The sequence below is a fragment of the Mytilus galloprovincialis genome, chromosome 10, assembly GCF_965363235.1.
Source record: "Mytilus galloprovincialis chromosome 10, xbMytGall1.hap1.1, whole genome shotgun sequence".
Taxonomy (NCBI): Eukaryota; Metazoa; Mollusca; class Bivalvia; order Mytilida; family Mytilidae; genus Mytilus; species Mytilus galloprovincialis.
In genome coordinates this window covers 9802045-9823476 of record NC_134847.1, presented here as the reverse complement: position 1 = coordinate 9823476, position 21432 = coordinate 9802045, and the positions used below count along the sequence as shown (strand labels likewise).

Sequence of the window (21432 nt, the reverse complement as noted above, 5' to 3'; positions counted from 1 at the left end):
ATGTGGAGCTTATTTTTCATGGACAGTTGTCAAATTCAGAACCCATTACCGGTATGGCTGATTTGCAGCAACAACAAAACGATTCGTACGGGTTATGTAAAAGCTTAAAGAGATTTGTAAAGCAAACATTGACAAATGAAAACGTTTTTAATGACTATCTGTCAAATTGATGCTGTGCAACATGCATCTTTCTAATCTGAATAGAAACCGGAAACGCGGATGTATCAATTTGATTGTAATATACGAAATGAATTCGGAATTACGATACAGTATTTCTTTACAGGAAATATTTAAGTTTTTACTTTTAAACTTTTAAAGTAATTCTAAATTATCGTTACAGCAGTATTCGAGTTATTTGCAATGAAATAATATTTACTGTTTTGCGTCTTATTTTGTACTTCTTAAAAAAGGGGGATGCTGATTGCGTAAGTCAAAATAAGGCACGTGTTCGACTTGTTAAACTGTTTTCTTTGTAACTGGATTATTAATTTTTTTATTTAATCTAAATTATCATAATTATTTGCTGAAACGTAATTGATTAATTCGACAAATGGATCGTCTATCCTCAGATAGTATTCTCCTGTGTGGTTTGTTGATCTACCTGTACAAGCTCAGGTATAATTAAGTGATTAGCGATCTTAATCCGGATATACCTCAGGCGTTAGAACTGGATTATAACATAAAAAGCCTAAGGGTTATGCAATTACATGCATTTGATTATATATCTGCTATAGTACGATAAGTTTTGCTGGCACCTTATATATTGGTCAAAGTATCAGAGAATATAAGAGAAATTCAAGTATTTCGAAGCGTTAAGACGAATTATCCAAGCTAAGTTAGGTTCACACTGCCGAACACAACAACAAGATGACCCCGATTGTCCAAATTTCCACGACCAAGCTCAAACAAATTCTTGATCGAGCCTGTTTACGACTTCTACCCGACCGCCATCCGACTGTACACGACCTGAACTCGACCATTCAGGACTCCTTAATGACGCCATAACGACTCCATCCCGACAACAAAATGGATACTTATTCGATAATTTCGATCAATTCACGATCCTTACACGATTTTCACTCGACTAGCTAGACCAAATCAAATACTCACGATCTCAGCCTGTTCTCGACCAGACCAGATCCACCTGATCGTATATAGGTCGTAGGAATAATCGGGAATTGCTCGGGTATGCTCAATTTGAGTATAAAAACGTCCGAAATTTTTATTCCCCGCCGCTTCGGAGTGGGCATTAAGTGTTATTCTTGTCCGTCCGTACGTACGTCCCAACAATATTAGTTTCCGTTCTCTAATTTTATTTTGTCTCGACCAAATTTTATGAAACGCCGTATACACAATGCTTATTACCATAAAACACAGTTCAAATGCGAATTTGGTTGTCGTTCTTGAGTAATGACCCATTAGAATGTTAGTTATGCTAGCTGGGGCATTATCAGTGTCCCCTGGACAGATTCTCCGTTTATTTCGTAATATTCAGTAAAAGGTCCGAGTAAAATCATACATTTAACATATCTACATAGTAATAAAGCACAAGGTGGAAAGAGCTCAGAGAGACAGGATAAAAGGTGTAACGAAGCTTGAAGAGTGCATAGAAGACAAACAAGATGGTATAGACAGCAACTAGCGCCGAGAAATATAGACGAGGCAGTGGCTTACACGATGACCACTGTGTGGGCAGTATGAGAGACTTGCACTAACTCATCAAAGAGGAACCCAATGCTTAAAAAACTTCCTCATAGTGGACACTGATATGTAATGGTAGTTTCATTGCTGCTTTTTTTTAAATGACACCACAAAATGAGATTTGTCACTGAATTATCACTTATGTTAGATAGCGATATACATTAACTTTACCATCCCCTTGTCCTGGCTTTCTTACAAATAAAGCGTTACTGTTTGTGTCATATATGTGCAAAAATAAGTATGAAATCAGTATTTTTCATAAATTTGATATCCAGTAGTTAAATGGTTAAAGATATTTATTTTCTTTTTGCTGTAGGGCAACAACCTGCATGTATTTGCTAAATATATTGCAAAAAGAGGGCAAAATTGTCACATATTTCCCCAAAATTTGACCAAAGTAGAATTTTAAACCCCAGGAGTGATACCTTTTCTGAAACTGTTTACAACTTAAAATATATCTTTCAAGATGTCAAGAGTGCGTGTCATTCTAACCAAAGTTTGGTAAACGTTGTGTGCTGTTTGTGATAGCTTTTTAAACGTTACAGACGTAGAAACAAATGCATCGTTTTTAATCAGAGTTTTCTGACCCCGTTTGAACAGTCAAAAACGCATGCACATTTTGTTGTTATTTGAAATTATTACGCAGGGAACAATAGCCTCCGTAGAGGATGTTATAGACACATAGGTGATCGCTCCTCTATGCATATTTCATTTTATTGGCAGTTCTTCATCTTAATCAGCGTATGAAGATAGTGATGATATAGCCCTTCTAAAGCAAAGGTATGTTTTTTCTTGTCATAACTCAAAGTATTTCCTAAAATTACTCAAATTTACGTGTTACCGTCCTTTCTTTCATAGCTGTTATTTCAATAAAGAAAGGATGGTAATACCTAAATTTGAGTAAGTTGAGACTTTGATCTAAACGTGTTCTTATACTTGTCATAACTCAAAACAATGTCTCAACTTACTCAAATTTAGGTATTACCATCCTTTCTTTATAGTTATGACAAGTAGGAACACGTTTAGATAATTGATTTAATATTAAAGTTAGAAAAAAAATGCATCGTTTGAACTAACAAACGACAAATGACAAACGGTAGACGCATATGCAGCAAGTGCATAGTTGGTCAAAGTTTATGCAAACTTTGCAAAAGTATTTTAGAAACAAATGATCAAAGCATGTGCTTGCTGAACAGTTTTTATCGTTAGTGTTAGAAAGAAATTCGCTCCAAATAAAAAATATTTGACTTTCGTCTCTTGTGTGAAATTAAGTCAAAAAGTTGGAATGGAAAAAATAGACTGTAAGGTGATCTATAGTCGTTATTAATATTTTCTGTGTCATTTGGTGTTCTGTGAAGAGCTGTCTCATAGGCAATTGTACCACATCTTCTTTTTTATACTACAAACAATTCTTGACAAACGGAAAATACGAACAGACAAAACAGAAAATAGCCTATACGACAGGTAACATATAATATTGATGTTCTTATAAACCAACTTTGAAAGATAACTTGGTCATCATCAGTCTAATAATGAATGGCATTGCTCAATTACTTTTATATTTGAAAAAAAAAACCGCCGATGCCAAAATTGCAGGACGTTCTTCCCTTCCTGAACACTTGAGATAGTCCCAGGTTTTGTTGGGTTACGTGTTGCTAAGTTTTTAGTTTTCTATATTTATCTTCTTGTTGGTTTTTGGTTTTCTATGTTTGTCTTCTCGTCGGTTTTTGTTTTTTCGCTATGGCTGTGTCGGTTTGTTTTCGACCTTTGAGTTTGATTGTTCCTTTGGTGTCTTTTGCCTCTCTTTTAAAATGTTACAGATCCTTGCAAAAGTAAAGATACGTACTGTACATGGAGGAATTTGTGTACAGTTAAACATAATGTTGCTAATATATTTTTGCTGAAGCAGAATTATGAGAGTTAATCAGATCTGCACACACTTTTAGAGAATCGTGTAGCAGTCTTGCGTTTTCGTGTATGGCCGAGTAAAGATCGGATAGTGGTCGCATGTGGTCGCGATGGGATCGGGTATTGGTCGAGTTGGTCTGGGATCAAATAGATATAGAAGTCGCAGTGATCTGAAAGCGATCGGGCATTGGTCGAGTTAATCTGGAAATGATCGGACATTAGTCGAGCAAAGGTCGAAATGATCGAGTACTGATCGGTAAAATATTTTGTATTCCGACCAAACTCGATCTCTACACGATCCTTTCCCGATCAAGTCGACTGCTACTCGACGAATTCTCGATCTCTTCTCGAGGTACCTCCTTCTCGATCCTTACTCATATGTTTTTGACATGTCAAAAACTATCGGGTAGAAAGTCAGATCGATGACGAGCAAGGTAGACTATCCCGAACATTCTTGTCGATTGAGACAGACCAGTCTCCCGTCACGTAATTTGTCATGATCGGGCTTGATAGACTTGATCTGATCGGCAGTGTGAACCTAGCATTTAAGTGAAATAACATTTTTAAAGCTACACGTTGGCTTAATTAACATATTATTTACTATTTATTATTATTGATATGGGTAAATGTCAAGAAAACATCAACACCATGACAAAAATAGCTAACGATATATTCAGGACAACGTACGGTCTTCAAGAATATACAAGAAATCCTCAAAGACCTGTCAGTTACATATAGATTCCACAGCTGCAACAAGTGTATTACGATATATTTCCACTCGAGACAGTTAAATTTTGATATTTTATGCGCGAGGCTTGCCGAGCGTTTAAAATAATTAAAATTTAACTTTTAAGAGTGGAGAAATATCGTAATACACGAGTTACCGTGGTGGAATCTGTTTCTCATGTTTTTTTATACTTCCTTTTCAAAGATTTGAGTAGAGTTGTGTACTTTTGATGTGACGTCATCAGGCATGGTCGCCTTTTTTCATGACGTCACAATAAGAAACTTCAGAAGAAAACAAGAAAATTTAATGTCACAATTAAATTTCAACCAATCATTTGCCGAGAACAGATTTTGATTTTGGACACCAGGACATGCCAACATAAAAGGAAATGATGAGGCAGACTCCCTGGCAAAAGAAACTGCTAAAGAAGCAGAAACACGAGCAGTTGATGACATAGTATTTACAAAACAAGATGTAAAAAAGCAGCTAGAAATTCAGTTACAAACAAATGGCAACGCAGATGGGAAAACAGTAATGCTGGATGTCATTATTTCAGATTTCATCCTGAAATTAAAAATAAAGTAAAAAAAGACTTCCCGTCAAAACAAATGTACAACATAATCAACAGTTTACGAACAGGTTATTCTAAATTAAATGCATACCAATTTATAATAAACCAGCACATCAACTCGGAGACCTGTGATCACTGCAAACAAAAAGAAAATTTACAACACTACCTTTTTGAATGTGATCTGTATTCAGATGCCAGAGACAAATTATTTCATCAAATCTACTTCATAACAGGACAAATTCCAACAGATTTAGACAATTTATTAACAATCAATTTGTCAAATGCAGAAAATATCACTCAACTATTAGGGGAGTACATAGAGGAAACAAACCGTTTTAATGGATAATTTGATACAAATTTCTTTTAACTTTCATATTTTATAATTTTTCATGTCATTTTGATTACCTAATTAACAATTTTTTTTTCACTTCATACATTGATTCCTTAATATTTTTAAATCGCCACCTACAATACAAGATGTAAAACAGCAGCTAGAAATTCAGTTACAAAAATTGGCAACGCGGATGGGAAAACAGTAATGGTGGACGTCATTACAAAGGAGTAATTACATTTAGTGATAATAATTTTACAAGAGAGGATAATTTACAAGAGAGATTACTCTGTAATCACGACAAAGATTGAAGATGGAAGATTTTTCACTAGTGATGAGAAATATTTTTCTCACACCGGTCAGGAAATTTGACAACAGCACAAAAGTTAGAGAAACTCAGTTCTACAGATAATGCAAAAGCAAGAAAATGACACAACTATTAACGAGATCCCGTACATTCACTTCAAAGACCAGTCACCATCCTTATAAGAATGTAGTGCGACATAGTTAATTGAGCAGACTGATACTTTTAAAACCTTACTTTCAGTAATTAATCGGAACTATTTGTTTTTATGTGTTTAATTGTACCGGTGTATCTGAAGTAACTGCTTCTCATATATTGTACGTTTGTTTATGCGTTCTTGTTATAAAATGACATTAAACTTTGAAAGGTCATTGAAACTCGTTAGTCAGATAGAAACTTTCAATGTCATGAGAGAATGTAAAGATTCACACAATCAGGAGACACGTCTTTTTTGTAGCCTTCATGAATTTCTTTTTTCAAAAGATTTATCCTCGTCTTTAGGTCATCAAAAGTAACCTCTGGTGTTGCTCCTCTTCCTAAGATCATTTTCAACTGCAATTAAAATGAAAAAAAAGCAATAAAGTAATGCTTCTAAGATTTGATAGATCATGCCGCAATATAAGGGGCGTGAACAAACTAAACCTTATCATATGTACACAAATGCGAATCTAGAACTTCCTTCATGAACAAGGGGACTATAATACTTGTCGAATTTCTAGGTTTTTGCGTTGATTTACATGTTTTTTTCCTTTCAAATTATTAAATATAATGCAACACTTCGCCTATGAACGACGATGAATATGGGAAGCATAATAAAGGAAGACATTACCGATTTTTTTCTGTTAAACAGATTCGCACTGTGTTCGCAGTGATCGTTTTATAAAAAAACAATTTCCAAAGAAAATGGAGACAAAATAACGTTTCGGTAACATTTAAAAAATACAAGGGACTCAATACACAAATAAACGAAAAAGGGGGATCCGACCTTGCAGAGAGAGAACAAAAAAAACAGAAAAGAGGGGAATTCAGATGGTACCGTTTGGGTAAACATAAACAGTCTCTTGAAATTCCAACAATAAAATATAACTGATTGCATGTTGTTTTCTCTTCGTTTGTTCAAATTAGTTATGTATTTGAAATAAAATCGATTGCGGTGCGCTCGATATGGTTAAACAAGAACCTGTCTTTATATGCTATTTTTTTCCCCCTCATTAACCCTGAGAAGAAAAAGAATCTAGTAGGAGAGGACTATATTTTGAAATATAATATATATAAAACTTGCCTGCTTTGGCTATATCTTCTTTGTAATCCACACTGAAATAATGTATCTGAATAGATTCTGAATTTTAATCCAAAGTACGTAACAACACAATCACTTATAACGAAATATCTTTCTTCGTCTTTGCATTCAGAATTTACTTTTATTACTTTATCCATTTTGAAACACAAAACGCATGGAAAGGTATTCACGGAAACTATGAGTAGTTCTTGCGCACGCAAATATCATAATACGCATACACTGTGTCTTATTCTTCATGTAGCAATACATGTTGGTTACCATTAGCTGTACTTTCTTTTTGTCTATTTTCTTTGAGTTGAGCTACTGTTTAAATGGGGCCAACATGTAGGATATATTTTAATGTAAAGAAGTTTATTCACAAAAATATTTCATACTTGATGAAAATAAATCTGTGCTTGCTTTTTCTTTTGTTTTACCTTTTTTGACGTGTTTTAAAAAATGTTTTAGGTAAGATATAAGCCTCTAAAAGTCTGCGGCCTCAGACCTGTCCAATATTTTACAGAATGGACTGTTATCGGCTTATATCCCTTACTTATTTTGATTATTTAACATTTACATACGGCTAGTTTTGAAGACTCTGTTACGGATGTTAGATGCACACACTTATAGAAAATATAAAAAAAAAAATTGAAAATAAGAAACCACTAGTCAGTTCCTTAATAGCAACATTAGACTTTCTTATATTCAGACTTGCATATCTCTTTCTCCATGACAACACCATAAAATATAATACTCATCCATTTACACCAAATGTCTTTGGATCAATGCTCTGTGAAAAAAATATATAATTTCATAAAAGCTCAGTTACAAAAGTAGGAATTGTTTGTAATTCAAAGTAAGCGACAATTGCAATTTACTTATGTAATAATTCCTGAAGATATCTTTTAGAAGACTTGTGTGTTAGATACCGAATTGTCAAATAAATGAACGCTAGCTGTTTTTTCAATCCGTGGTCTATGTATATACATTTATTGCTATGCGTTTGGTCATTCGTCTTTTTTGCATGGTTTATTGATTGATAGTACTTAGTTCAACAGATGAGATTGTAGTATTGGAGTCACGTTTATATACGGGACAGGCTATATCTTGTTTGTAAGAGGAGAGAAAGATACCAGAGGATCAGTCAAACTCATAAATCGAAAAGAAACTGACAACGCGATGGCTAAAAATGAAAAAGACAAACAGACAAATAACGGTACACAAGAAACACCATATAAAACTAACGACTGAGCAACATGAACCCCATTAAAAACTTGGAGTGATCGTAAGTTCTCCGGAAGGGGAAGCAGATCCTGTTCCACATGTTGCACCCGTCGTGTTGGTCATGTTCATATTACAAACCCGGTAAATAGTCTAATTCGGTAGGTCACATTCATAAAAACGGAAGGAGATTGTAGTTTTCGACGTCAGAAACATATCCGATATCATCTGTGAAACGATTTTTTCAATAACTGTCAACCATCTCGTGATGGCGTCCGTAAAGTTTACGAAGGGATAATTTCAGTTTCATCATTTGGAACTCTTGATTTCATAGCTTCATTGTGAGTTGCAACCCTATATCAAGGAAATCATAATAGGAAATACAAGCTCGGGAATATCGTATCAATTTGGTGATATATACATCACACGTCAAGTTGGTTACTTATTCCTTATTCGTAACTTATTCCTTATTCCTTATTCGTTACTTATTCGCATATAATATTTACGTTTGTTATACGTTGCACCTTTTAAAAAATGATTTTCAATTGTTTTATTGTCTCTAGTGGTAACAATGGGTTCGAAGAGATTAAAAACTTTTTTAGCGCACATGTAACCATTTCAGCGCTCGACTGATACCTTGTTACTTATTCGTTCCTTATTCGCGTATAATACGTGTGTTATACGTTGCACCTTTTAAAACAATTATTTACAATTATTTGTTGTCTCTGGTGGTAGATTTGGGTTCTAAGAGGTGAATTAACCCTATAAGCTCGTATATACCCGTTTCAGCGCTTGACCCTTACCCTGTTATTTATTCGTTACTTTTTCGCTTATAATACGTTTGTTATATATGTTGCACCTTTTAGAAAATGATTTTCAATTGTTTTATTGTCTCTGGTGTTAACTATGGGTTCGAAAAAAATCAATAACCTTGAATCGTGTATATACCCATTTCAGCGCTCGACTGATACCCTGTTCCTTATTCGTTCCTTGTTCGCTTATAAAACGTTTATTATACGTTGCTCCTTTTAAAAAAGAGATATTCAATTGTGTTCTTGTCTCTAGTGGTAGCTATGGGTTCGCAGAGAATAATTAACCTTTTTAGCGCGTATGTACCTGTTTTAGCGCTCAGCAGATACCCTGTTACTTATCCGTTTCATATTCGTGTATAATACGTTTGTTATACGTTGCATCTATATAAAAAAGAGATTTTCAATTGTTTTCTTGTTTCTGGTGGTAGATTTGGATTCTAAGAGATGTTATAACCCTATAAGCGTGGTATACGTTGCACTTTTTAAAAAATGATTTTCAATTGGGTTTTTTTATCTCTGGGGGGTAGCTTCATGGGTTCGACGAATTTCCATTGGATTTGACTGTTTGATGATACCACACCGACTATGTTCACTATAACAATATAATGGTGTCTGTCAAATGTATTTGTATGAGCTATAAAAAGAGGACAAAAAGCGAGACCCCCTACTCATTCCCCGAGTTTTTTCTCCTGTTTCGTAGCGGGTACAAATTACTTTTTTATTTTCCGACAATGTACATTATTGTTTTTATCTAGAAGTTCACAACCAACACTTAAAACTTTAGTTGTTAAAATCTGCATCATTGTCTCTAATGTTCCAAAATTATCGACAAGGTTAAAACGCGGACCACGGAGAGGACCTTAAAATGAAATATTACGCTAAAAGCAATATTCATACTATCGCTTGTTCAACATAGAACAACAGGAGAATTTTATTTTACAAGTACAAATAAAACAAAAACATATTTGTATATCTGTGACTGTCATTTATAATAGTTGGCTGATTACATGACAATTCGTTTTGTTGATATTGTTTATTTGAAACAACTTATAAAAACCTTGATTGCAGACATAATGAGTTTCATATCACACAAGTAATTTTATAACAAATCAACTGCTCAAATGATCTCAGTTGAGATTAAAATTATCTATTAATGAATGAAATGTACATGTTTTGTCAAACCTTACAAAAGCTGTCTCTGTCTATTTATAGGTTAGACAATACTTGGTAATTTTTTTATGAAGATTTAAGCCAAAGGCGAAGCCGAGGGCTTAAATCTTCATAAAACATGACTAAGTATTGTCTGACCAATTTAGAACATATTCACACTTCCGAGTAACCTTACAATATTATCCTTTCCCATTGTAATATTCAAACCCTAAATAAGAGTTCACATTTTATAATGAACTAAATGTAAAACATAGGTAATCATTATTTCAATGGATGGAATGAAAAAGCTGGGACATAGTTTGTGAGGACAGAATGAATAAATTATTTTTCTTCTGCTACAGGTAAAATTTAATACTTTATATCTTAAGATTTTTTTATTTTAAAAAGCAACACAATGTTATATAAATCCCCTTTTTAAAATTTGACTTTTTTTTTTATAAATGTAAAAACTGTATAAATATTTAAATTCAGACCATTCAGCATTAAATGCTTACTTTTTATTGATAAATTTACATGTACATGCATTGAGTTTCTCCGAAAAAATTCTTTGCTTTATATATCAGCAGTCTGGCATTGTTTTCTTGAAAGAAAAATCCCTTAAATGTCAGGTATATAAATTAAATAAGTATTATTTTACCTACATCCTTACCTAAATTGTTTTTGTTTATTTTATATATGTGTAACGTTAGAAAATGTATGAAAATTTGCAAATTTCAAAACGTTTTATTTTAATCTTTGCTCTCTCATATTTAATCAGTAAGCTCTTTTCCCATGGAAAATGCATCAGGGGATTGTACACTTCGTTAGTGCAGTTATTAAGAGTTCACGTTCATAATTAACTGACCATGGAAAGTCATTCATGTATAGCATTTCATAGTGCATGGAAAACCATGTACTATGAAAATTAGAGGGGGAAAACTGACTATTCATTGGACGAGAAAGGGTGAGTATGTTCTAACAGATTCTATCACATTGTCCTCCACATTTACACAGAGTAGTACAACTTAATACTGCCTTTACATATTTAGATTTTCCTTGATAACTGTGTTCACTTTGACTAATTAGTTAAGCGCTTGCTGCAGAGTTGTTCATATATTATAGTCATATAGTATATTCATGATAGATGAAAAGGACTGTCATCTGATGACCATTTTGAAAAATTGAATTTCCAATAAATCATTATTCGCTATAATTGTTATTAATTGAATGTTTCAACTATGCTTTTTTTGCCAATTTATATTGGATATTTACAAAATGGTCAGATAAGGCATGCACATGTTTACGAAATAAAGATATCAGTATCAGAATTTCTGTTACTTACTGGTTTGCCTATGTTACTTTTTATAACAGAAATTACGTATATCTGATATAATAAAATTAACGGTACCAATTTTTGTTACACCAGAATTTATATAATTTATGACCGAAAGTTGTTGTTGGAAAGGATCAAAGGATCAAGATTGTAAATTTCGAAAACAGTGGAGCCAGATATCAGAAAAACTGAATGGATGAATAGACTGGAAGGAAAGTGTGGAAAGCTAAAGAGAGAACATGTGAGGGTTTGCAAGGCCATGCAGATACAAACAGAACAGACATAGACATTTGAGCTGGCAATCAATCCTTTGATGCAAGCATACGAAGATTTTGGGGCTTCCATTGGTTTTCCTTTCGCTCAATTTGAATCAGTTGAATGAAGGCTATGGAACTGCAGAAGCACAAGGCAAAATGACACAAATCATATCAAACAAATTTTCAGATCTCAAAATATGTCATCAGTGAAAGTAAAAACATACTTTTGATGTTGAAGATAAATTGATATGCAATTGAAAGAAAACAATAAGCAACAAGACACTGTAAAGTGGTACTGGATCAACAAAAACATAGACTGCAGTGTATTTTTTCTGTGGTGATGTATCTGAAGATCTCCATGATGTATCAACATTTTTATATAGGACATGACTGTGCACCTGTACTGCAAGACAATGTTCTCTTAGCCAAAGTAAGTGCTGGACAGCCCTGGGGCCATTACATTGCAATGTAATGCATTACATTACAATTACTTTGTGATTCTTCCATTACAATAACAATTACAAATACATTTTTCTCACATGTAATGTATTACATTACAATTACTTCGCCTGTGTAATGCATAACATTACACATTACTTTTTCAATATAAAAATTAAAAACATTTCAAAAACAGATTTTTATTAGAAATTATTACTGTGGTACATGTATATAATATATACAGTGTTATAGACATAGACTTCAAATACTGGTTAATTAACATGTCCATTGCTCTTTATTATCATAAGTGTTTCAAACATGCTGTCATTAAGAGAACAATGATCAGGTCTGTACACCTTTCCGGCAATTAATACTAAAAAGCCTTTCAACATGAGCTGATGTGGAGGAAATGGCTAAATACTTGATATAGCTGTATTAGCTTAATAAAGATGCACGGAATTTGACTCAAGTATTCCAGTGGATAGGTTGACATTTCTTCACATGGCTCTGACAAGTAAATGTCAAAATAATGTATTGCCCCAAACCTGTGTCTACTCTTTGGTGGAGTAGTAGGAGGCATGAAACTGAAAAAGTCACTTTTAAGTTTCTTCGGTGGTAAAAAATAAACAAACTATCATATAATTTTGTTTCTATCATCGATCACTTAATCATTAAGACATCACAAAGGGATTTCGAAGGTAAATTTAAAGGATTATCTTGTTAAATGCATAAGGGCCCAGTGAGGACAAACATAAGTTGAGAAAATTTGATTGTAATAAAATCATTTTGATATTAATTAGGTGAAAAAACAACACAGACAGGACCCAAACCCCAGTTTGGTGTAAAAATGTTGATTGGCATATTCAATCTTGAAATGAAATACAAGTAAGGTGTGTATAGAAAAATGAAAGTTTCATCTTCATATTTTTTCCATCCTTCATATAGTTTTGTTCAATATTTTTTTAAAAGATTTTTCATACACCACCAAACACCAAAATATTCCCAATATCTTATTATACAAATATCAGAAACCAAGATTAAGACTTGATGATATTAACAATTTTATATTTCTTACCTTAATATGTGTTTAACGTTTGATGCAATTTATTTAAATCAGAAATAATATACAGGATGACCAAACATCGAGACAGTCCAGTATTGTCGTTGAATGGCAGACGACACTTAGTATTTCGCAGCTATAAAAGTTTAATTGTGCAACTCGTCGTCGAAGGGATACAACTACAACTTATCAGTCCTCAGATAGAGATTAACATGTCTCAATATTTGTGGAAATGATTCATTTTGAAAGCCTACATTGAATTTCTTTATAAACCTTTTATAGTAGCAAGCCTAACTCTTCAAACTATTCTGGTTACTTTGACTATGATGAGGCCTTCACCATCAAGACTATAAGACATGACCTTCTTCAGAACTTCCCCAACGTATTCGTTGAAAAGCAGGGAAAAGATGCAACCTTACATGTGTGCTTGCATAAAATCTATAGAAGCTAGTATTCATTTTTTTCAGAGGTGTTACATTAATCCTTCTTTCCATGACAACTCATAAATTTGTAGGAACGTTTACTGTACAATTTACCGATGTCAGCAATTTCAAATATTACATAAATATCTGTTCTAGACTGTGAGTCGTCACTGTTTTCTATCATTTTGGCAAGACGTAATTCATGGATAACAGACCCGACTTTCCTTCTGTGTCTTTGAGTTTTGTCTTATTGCCTTGTCGTGCAGTTTTAACAAACATTTAGCATGATATCTACTCTTGAAACTTTATCTCCAGAACTGAGTCTGGCTAAAAGAACAATTGTTAGTAGTTCAATTGACAGTCACATACTCTATTGATGATCATAATTGTCGATGCTTCATGATGATAGTCAGATACTTCATCACAAAAAAGAAAAGAAACTCTCTGCAATCATTGTTCTTGTTGATTCATAACAACTGTGTCTGGATATTTTACAGGTATTTGCAACCAGTGACTCATCTATTACTTTTTTAGTTTTTCATGGCAAGATATATTTCGATCTGAAGATTTGTTTTAACAGGATAATAATATTTTGCCTTGTGATTCTGGAGTGTTTGTCCCATTACATGGCCTTCATCAAGTTGGAATACTTATATGCTTACTAAAAATATCCGATAAACAGCTCAAATGTCTACGTTTACTCTTTTTATATTTGCTTGGCATTGTAAATCCTCATGTGTCCTCTCTTACCGTTTCGGAATTCTTTCCATGCAGTCTATCTGTTTGTTAGGTTTATCAGCTCCATTGATTTTAGTACCCAACTATTTTTCCTTTTCGTCATAGAGTGGTCATAACTCATATTGTATACACGCATTTTTGTGTAGTTAAAAGTAACTAAGCCTTACATGCTAAACTGCGAGTAAGAGAACTCATGTATTTCTTTAGATATATTCATTTTGTCAACAAATGTATGCCTTATTTGAGCACTTGGTGAATATATCCTATATGAAAAGTAACAGTCATAAATAAATGATTAGCAAAACTAGTTGTAGATGCATTAAAAAATCTCAATATAAATTCAAATAACAATTTAGGATAGCGAATAATGATATATTGGAAATTTACTCTTTAAAAATGGCCACCATTCAAGATGGCCTCTAAAACTTCAATTGTCCTCAGTTGATAGTCTTTGTCATAAGAATATACGAAAGGTTATATAATTGGTAAAATAATATATTTTTCATATTTTTTTTTATAATTTTTATTAATTTTTTGGAACTTATTCAAAATGGCCGCCCAGAGCCGCCATTTTGTTTTCTGAATTGGGTCCATAGCTATAAATGTTCGTTATGACCTCAACTAACACTCTGTAAAGTTTGATGCTTTTACCACAATCTGAGCAATTGTTTCACAAATCGACTGGACTATAGTTCTAAGTCTAAAGCATTATGTTGTTGTTTATAAAGTAGGAAAGAACTAAAAAACATATTTATTTCAGCTTATTTTTGGCTTATTTTTTTCATCAAAAAATGGTCACTTGCATCTTTGCTAGCCAAGGGTTACGATCCACTCCCGTGTTCTCCGACCTTGGCGGATTGAGATAAAATTTCGGAGATACAGGGTAAAGATTTTTATTAGTTGCAGTCGAAACTCGTTGCATCCAATCAACCAATCCAAACAAAAGCGCCTATAACATGATCACATGTAAATTTAGAAAGTGTGTGTAAACAATTGGCACGTGTTTATTGTGCAGCAAGTCTTTACATTCCTAAACATACGACAATATTTAGTGACAACTTGAATGTTTTAATCAACTAATAGAAGTTCCTGCGTATTTTGCATGCACAAATGCATGAATGTTGACGTATATTTTCGTTTCCAGCTCTACCAAGTGTGTAGAATCTAGACTCTACCGTAATTTTACCTCCAAATTGAAGAGTTCAAGTGCTACCATTGGCCAAGAATAATGTATTCGAAATGGGCGTGACTTTAATCTTCCGATAGATTGCGCAAATTGTTTTTACAAATGGTGGCTTAATCTGCCAATGGTGGAGAGAACGGGAGTGGATCGTATTCCTTAGCTAGCGAAGATGGGTCACTTGTAAAGAGCAAGAAAAGATAAACAGGTTATCAACCGAGCGCTGAAACGGGTACATACGCGCTAATAGGGTTATTTTACCTCTAAGAAAACATAGTTACCACCAGAGTCATACATGAACACTATAAAAAATCAATTTATTTCAAGGTGCAACGTATACCACACGTATTATAAGCGTATAAGGAACGAATAAGTAACAGGTTATCAGTTGAGCGTTGAAACGGATACATACGCGCTAATAGGGTTATTTCACTTCTTAGAACACATAGTTACCACCAGAGACATTAAAAATCGATTTATTTCAAGGTGCAACGTATACCACGCGTATAAAAGCGAACAAGGAACAACTAAGTAACAGGGTATCAACCGAACGCTGAAACGGGAACATAAATTTTGATAGGGTTATTTCACCTCTATGAACACAGAGTTACCACCAGAGACATGAAAACAATTGAAAATCGATGTATTTCAAGGTGCAACGTATACCACGCGTATTAAATGCGAATAAGGAACGAACAAGTAACAGAGTATCAACCGAGCGCTGAAACGGGTACATAAGTCTTAATAGGTTTTTTTTCACCTCTAAGAATCCATAGTTTCCTCTAGAGACAAGAGACACTTTGCAGAAACGTCTAAATGACGCCCTTGGACATAATGGCTAGACATAGGGAATGAAACAAAATGAAAGGTCATGATATTTGTGAAATCACCCGACTAATTTAGCCATTTGTATGAACTTATAAATTGTATCTTTTAAATATGTTAATTTTGTTTTATAAAGGCACATTTTCCATTTATGTTATATATTTCACCTAAGGAAGGGGAAAAACGTTTGGACATTGTGACTAGACATGCGATTTACTCAACTTCTGCTTCATGGAAAAGGTTTTTTTACCTTTCAAACTTTGACATTGCTTATCGTTTTCAGAACTTTCTATTGAGTATAGTTTTAATATGATTTCATTATATTATAGTGATAATAATAAAATTTGAAATTTCGCAGATTTTATGTGCACACTAATAACAGTATATAGGAAAATTGCATTTTATTCAATCTGAAATGTTACGCCGGACATGAAATTATTAACGTAAAAGGAGGATTTGTGTGATCAATAAAATAAATGTACGGTGCAAAGATATAAAGAATTAACTTGAAATATGAAAAACATGTCAAGGCCTTTCTGTAGATATGTGCATGTTGGTGGGTTTATTTTGTATAGGCGAATAGGTGCTGTTCTAAAAACATGCTATTATGTATTTTGGTCCGAACACATTACCGTGCGTAACGTCATAACACACGTTTTATAAACGAATAAGGTACGAATAAGTAACAGGGTATAAATCGAGCGCTGGAACGGGTATATAAGTTCTGATATGGTTATTTCACTCATAAGAACTCAAAGTTCCCACCAGAGACATGCATGAAAATATTTGTTATAAGCGATTATGAATAACGAACGAATAAGTAACAGGGTATCTGTTGCGTGTTGAAACAGGTACATTCGCGCTACTAGGTTTTTTTTTTTACCTCTAACAACCCGTAGTTACCACCAGAGACACGATAATCTTTTTTAAAGGAGCCACGTATAATTGACCTATTATAAGGGATAAAGGACGAATAAGTAACAGGGTATCAGTCCACTTCTTAAATTGATACATACGTACTAATAGGATTATTGCACATCTAAGAACCCGAAGTTACCACCAGAGACAAGATTTTTTATTTTTAAAGGAGCAACGTATAACAAACGTGTTACAAGAGAATAAGGAACGAATAAGTAACAGGGTATCAATCGAAGGCTGAAACGAATACATACGCTATCATGTTTAACCCTGCCACATTATATAAGTATGTGCATATCCCAAGTCAGGAGCCTGAAATTCAGTGACTGTCGTTTATTTCTGTGTTACATGTTTGTTTTTCGTTTATCTTTTATATATAAATAAGGCCGTTAGTTTCTCGTTTGAATTGTTTTACATTTTCATTTCGGGACCTTTTATATATAGCTGATTATGCGGTACGGGCTTTGCTCATTGCTGAAGGCCGTACGGTGTCCTATAATTGTTAATTTCTGTGTCATTTTGGTCTCTTGTGGAGAGTTGTCTCATTGCCAATCATATCACATCTTCTTTTTTATACAAGCACTAAAAGGGGGATTTCACCTCTTCGAGCCAAGAACCATCTTCAAACAAAGGAATATAAAGCAGTTAAAAGATAGAACGTTTAAAAATCAAATAAGGAACAAATAAGTATCGAACATAAAGTAACAGGATCGGTTGAGCACAAACACGTATAAATAGTTGATAAAAGGGTAATTTTACCTCAAAAAATTTAGAACTATTACCAGAAATAAGAATATAAAGAATTAAAAAGGGGGAAGGATATTAAAAATTGAATAAGTAAAGAATAAGGAATAAGGAATAAGTAACCAATAGGTAACGAATACTGAATAAGGAAGATGTAACGAATAGGTAACGAATAAGGAATAAGTAACCAATAGGTAACGAATACTAAATAAGGAAGATGTAACGAATAGGTAACGAATAAGGAATAAGGAATAAGTAACGAATAAAGAATATTAAAAATTGAATAAGTAAAGAATAAGAAATAAGGAATAAGTAACCAATAGGTAACGAATACTGAATAAGGAAGATGTAACGAATAGGTAACGAATAAGGAATAAGTAACCAATAGGTAACGAATACTAAATAAGGAAGATGTAACGAATAGGTAACGAATAAGGAATAAGGAATAAGTAACGAATAAAGAATATTAAAAATTGAATAAGTAAAGAATAAGAAATAAGGAATAAGTAACCAATAGGTAACGAATACTGAATAAGGAAGATGTAACGAATAGGTAACGAATAAGGAATAAGTAACCAATAGGTAACGAATACTAAATAAGGAAGATGTAACGAATAGGTAACGAATAAGGAATAAGGAATAAGTAACGAATAAAGAATATTAAGAAACGAGTAGGTAACGAATAAGAAATAAGGAATAAGTAACAACTAAGTAACGAATAGGGAATAAGTAACAAACGTGACGTCCATGATTATATACTCCGTATGCAGGCGCTGCTGGAATGTTGCTACATAGAAATGTCATTGCTCTAAGATACATGAATATATGAAAATGTCTAGACAACGTCAATATTTTTAATGCCAAGCTTCATAAATAATATCTGACAAAATATTTCCTTTTTCTTTTTGTATTTCAAATTATATATTTCATTTTCAAAATCCACAGATATCTTTTACCAAACGGAAATCTTGGGCCTTAATTTAGTGTATCTAAGAAAGGAAGGATATGGACCTTCATGGCATGGAAAGAAGGGGCATGCAACAAGTATGATTTATACCCACAATGACAATTAATGGAACTAGTTCTGTATTCATTAAGAAGACATTAGTATTGTAAACCACTGTCAGTAAATTTCAATTATCGTATTATTTCACATTTTTCATACCTTGAAAGCTTTCGCTAAGGCTCTTGCTGTAGCACAGTCGGTCTTTGTTTCTGCTCAAAAATAAGGGAAATCGTAAATTTTAAACCAAACGACAACACAAAAAACCAATTAGATAGTGAGAATCAATATAAATTATTTTGGTTAATGAAAGCAAAACTTCATATCATTTAAGGAATAACAGTACTGTAGTTGAAAAGTTGCCACCGTCAATTGTAGATTTGACGGTCTCAAATGCAGTTTTACTGGTGTAGAGGAGACAATAAAACGGATATTTGCGACCGCCATATCAAATTGAAGGTGGCAACTCTTCAACTACAGTACTGTTATTCCGATTCTAATGCAGTACAAAAAGAAATAATATGACTATACTTTATAAAATGTCTAAAAATTTGACAAATAAAAAAAATCCGCGAAACTTTATAAATGATTTTGGCACAAAGACGTCATGGGTGAACTTGACGCCATACAAATGAAAACTTATAAACTGGAGAATATTATGACACCTGTACGATTCAAATTTGGATAGAATTACATTAAAACTGCGATACGAGGTAGGTGTTGTTTTATATTCTATATTATAGCAGTATTCGAAAATTTGTTGATTCAATCCATTCAAAATGGAGGTTTCCCCCTTAGTTACGCCTGGTCAACTGTGGATTTGACGGCAATTTTTAGCCAATGTAAAAAATTGTTACAACAAAATTGCATTAGAATTATATACAGCATGCTCTGTCTATTCCTATACTTTTAATTTTACGGCATATTGATATCAGCGACAATAAATAATTTTGGTACCTTCTGATGAACTTTTTTTTTAGAAAAGGACGAGACTTTCAGTTACATACCCCTGATTCATAAACTTTCTGCTTAGAAACTTAAGACGTTTTACAAAGTCTGAGTAGGAGCATCAAGATATTGGATACCATATAAGTCAGGAAATGTATATCCCATATGCAGGTTAAGTTTGTATTTTGTTTCTAATTATAAAAAAAGAAGATGTGATATGATTGCCAATAAGACAACTCTTCACAAGAGACCAAAATTACACAAACATTTACAACTAAAGTTCAGCGTACGTTCTTCAACAATGAGCAAAGCACTTACCGCATAGTCATGAGGTTGGGGAAAATACTTAACTGATAATTTCAAAATTAAAATCGTCTCATTTGTCATAGATTCTAGTACTGAGATGACAGTGTATGTCATATTCAAGGTATAAGACTAAACTTAGAAGAAGCCGTGTCTGTTTGGGTATCTTGCAATCAAAAAATCTTAAGTTTCCCGTCTAGTGTCTCAATGTTAAGATCTTGTAGTTTGTAGTTTGAATTTTTTAAAAGTTGTAGTATAAATATAGGATCAAAAGTACTTAACCGCTGTTCTAACATAAAATAAAATTGATTTAGAAGACAAATAAAGGTTACAACCAAAATAAAGCGATTCACATGAACCCTAAAGGATTGAGACAGGGTATTGTCATTGCTACTTAGATATAAGATGATGTGGTATAAGTGACAATGAGACAACTATCTATCCAATTCACAATTCATAAAAGTACACCATTATAGGTCAAGTTACGGTATTCAACATCAAGCCGTGGCTAACACCAAACAGAAAGCCAAAAAGGGTTCCAAAACATACCAGTGAAAAATCATTCAAACAGGAAAACAAACAGTTTATCTATATAAAACAACGAGAAACGAGAAACACTCATTAACCACATAAACAAACGACAACTACTGACCATCAGATTCCTTTAGTTATAAGACAAGACAACCACGGAAACCAACCAATAACTAAATTTATTCCATATTGATAGAAGTTTAGTAGGTTTTTCTTCATGAATTGTATTTTTTAATAAAAAAGCATATTCACCTATTGAAACAGTATATTCACCGCGCAAAACGTCGCGTGTCTTTACGTGTATAATAACGGTAAAATATTTGACGTTCAATTGATTTTGGTAAACAACTGTAATTGAATACATATGTTTCTCTTTCGGGACATGGAATATTATACAATTACGTTCTTTTGATGAAGCAAATGTGTTGTTTCATTGACTTTTCAAAAAAAGCTAGTGACATTCACTTCGGCCGTTGGTACAATTGATTAGTCTTTTCTGCTAACTTCCGCTTCATGCAAACATATTAAGGAGATAAATATATTAACATGTAATCGCGTATTATCATTTTGATATCTTGAGACTAACTCACTAAGAAGAAAACAATTTTTATTTCGTTAATTTTTCAAAAAATAAAAAAATTAACAATGTTTTGACACAAAAATGATAGAATAACGATTACTTTCATTTTAAATTATATATTAATAATGTTCAAAGCTGATTGGAATAAA

The 21432-nt window shown here is 33.1% G+C and overlaps 1 long non-coding RNA gene across 1 annotated transcript in view; it reads right to left on the bottom strand.

Moving 5' to 3' along the window:
- Nucleotides 1–21432, bottom strand: part of LOC143048959 (uncharacterized) — a 35586-nt gene that overhangs the window by 10948 nt on the left and 3206 nt on the right. The window contains exons 3-4 of the long non-coding RNA XR_012969963.1: nucleotides 19084–19133; nucleotides 7588–7611 (exon numbers count right to left, since the gene is read on the bottom strand). This is a non-coding gene — a long non-coding RNA (uncharacterized LOC143048959). The remainder of the gene's footprint in view (nucleotides 1–7587; nucleotides 7612–19083; nucleotides 19134–21432) is intronic.